This window comes from Pristis pectinata, chromosome 8, assembly GCF_009764475.1.
Source record: "Pristis pectinata isolate sPriPec2 chromosome 8, sPriPec2.1.pri, whole genome shotgun sequence".
Classification (NCBI taxonomy): domain Eukaryota; kingdom Metazoa; phylum Chordata; class Chondrichthyes; order Rhinopristiformes; family Pristidae; genus Pristis; species Pristis pectinata.
The window spans coordinates 28,978,285-28,981,334 of NC_067412.1; positions in this window are offsets into that span (position 1 = coordinate 28,978,285).

The window sequence follows — 3,050 nt, forward strand, 5'->3', positions numbered from 1 at the left end:
TGGCGGAGCAGACTCGATGGGCCGAATGGCCTAATTCTGCTCCCATGTCTTATGGTCTTATTTGTCTATCAGTTTACCTCACTGAGAAAAGCTGGTAAGTGCCAGCAATAACTAATGTAATGAAACTGCCTACGATGTGTTGGATGACACAGCCCTGTATTACTTGTAAACAGCATCAAGAAATTGTCAGGAGATTGTGACTAAGATGAGTGTTCTTTCTAAACACACAATGTGTTTCATTTCCCAGAATTAATTACAATAGAATAGGACTTGTGTGTAAAGAGAACAAATGAGAGCCACTGAACTGTTCGATAATAACAACACTCGTGGTTTTCCCAATGCAATGAATGGTTGCCTACTCCAGGTGAACACATCATTACATCATCTCCCCTCCAGGTGCCTAATTCAGTAAAAACACTTTTTTTAGAAAAAGAAATAAATGTTGTATTTGAATTACAAATATAATTGTAGAGAAAATTGTTTAAACCATCTTTATTACCCCTATGCGTCTCAAGATTTTCTGCAAGTAGTGCTCAGGAAATCAATCTTTAATTCATGTGGTCTTCAGGACAATCCTAGAGGATTGGTAAACATTAATGTTCATTAAATTTATTCATATTGTCTTTGCTGCTTTACAATTTTAAAATCATCTTGTCCCTTTCCCCTGCAAACAGTGGTTCAGTTGCAATGGCAAGGTTATTTTGTAATTAGTTAATTCATTTCCCCTCTTAATTCACAGATGTGCTGCTGATTGCATTGTCCCACTTGTCCACCACTAATTGACCCACTGGTGGCTGCTCACTCTGACCTGCGCTGAGTCAGTTGGCCTTGCAACTGATCTTTCACCTGGATTTGCAGCTCCTACTTCTGGCTGCTTCCTGTCCCGAATGATGCCTGGTTCCTGGGTTGAGTACTCAGTACCTAGCAACAGCCATTATCCAGTTCTTGTTGCACTGTTGCCATTTTGCCCACTTGCTCAATATTCATTGATTCTCCCAATTGCTTTTTGACTGAGTAGGCAATTGGATTGGCACCAATGCTCTAACATCCGGCAGGACATTGATCTGGAAAGTCAGTTGAAACTCGTCTCTCTCTCTCTCCAGATGCCACCATTTTATATTTCAGATTTGCAGAATTCCTAATATTTTACTTTCCTTGCATTGCATTTTCTGCTTGTAGTATACATAATATTGACTATGAAGAATTATTGCTTCAAGGCTTTCATTACCTCAAATGATCGTCACGTGGTTGTCTCCAGGCTGTAACAATGTTGATAGAAAGTTCCAGAACAGCCCATGGAAAGCATTTGAATAAACAACACACTCCTTGTATCTCATTTCTCAGTCTGTGTACTTGTGTTGCAGGTTAAGCCAGTGACCACACGTACACTCACGTATGGTCTCCTGTCTTCATTACTGCACATAATCCAATGTTAATGTATAGTTCATAGATAGAGAAAATTTGGTTCCTAAAATATCAAAGTAATAGTGATGAAGATTTATTGGAGGATTTACTGTTAAATTTGAAACTGGATTACTAAAATATCTTTATCAATTGATGTCTGTTTGAGCACTCTTCTGACTAGTTAGCCATTAGAAAAAAAAACACATTTATAGAGCACCCTCGGCAAAGTAAAACATTCCAAGGCAATACCTGGCAGTACTTGACACTGAACTAGATATTAGCCCAGGTAACAAGTCACGTTGTCATATGCTTTATGGAGTGTTTTGTAAAATGGGTGATAAAATTTAAGGAATAAATTCCAATGCTTTGGAATTTATCAATTGAAAGCACAGCCATCGATGGTGGATCGAGGGGAATCTGGGATACATTAGAGGCTAGAATTGGAGAAATGGAAAACTTTTTAAAAAAGGTAATAAGGCTAGAAAAGGCTACAGACATGGAATAGGGTTAGTCAATGGAGGGCATTGAACAGAGAATGAGACTGTTTTAAATCTGAGGCAATACTTGATTGGGAGACAATGGAGGTCAGCAAGCACAGAGATGATGGGTTAACAGGGTGTCGGTTTGAGAACTGGCAGCAGAGTTTGGGAATGAGTTGAAGTTTTGGAAAAGTGGATAATGGAGAAGTAGTTAGGAGAGAACTGAAATAGTTTAAGTTTCTTATCTCAGTAGATATGAAACAAAGAGGGTTTCAGAGGGCTAAGACAGATGGAGGTAGATGATATTACAGTGGTAGAAGGAGGCAATTTTTTTTGTGATGTTTGCATCATGGAATTTGAATATTCAAGGAGAGTGAAATGTTATGCTGAGGTTGCAACACTTGGTTTGGCCTGAGAAAGTTACCAAAGGTACAAGAATCTGTGAAGTTTATCGCTGGGCCAAAGGCAAAGGTGTAATTTTTAAAATATATATAAAATATACTCTTCTCTACCAACTCAGCGAATAGGAATGTTGGAAAAGCTGTTTGACAAATGTTTGTCAAGAAAGGTGGTGAGGTTGAGTGGATGGTCTTGGCAATCAGACACTAGTTTTAGATGATATTCCGGAAAGGTATTATGTAATGAGAAACAGGACAGGCCTAAGGACAGATCTTTGAAGAACAGCAGAGTTGAAGATGTGGGAGCAGGAGAAGCCAGTGTTAGGTATTTTTGTTGTGGCCACACCAACAGAAATTGCAAATCCCAGTGAGATTTTGCATTCAGAAATATGAGCAATGCTGGCAAGACCATATTCATTATCCATCTATAGTTGACTAGAGAAAATAGGGTCGTCATCTTCCTGATCTGCTGTAACTTGATGCTGCTTCCCTGATGTGATGTTTTAAGCCCAGAGCAAAAAAAATGAGCTGCACGGGTAGGATATGTGATCCTGTTGGGATGGTTTGTGACTGGGAAATGATTGTCAACACATTAGATGAATTCCTGGTGTTCTTATAAAATGCATAGCATAGTTCACTAATAAGATGAAAATTGTTAGCATTTACTATAAAATACTCATGTTTCCTGTTGACTTTTCCTTAAATCCAATGTATCTTTGAATCAGTAATTGGAATATTCTGATTTCATGTAAAGAACATCATTCACATA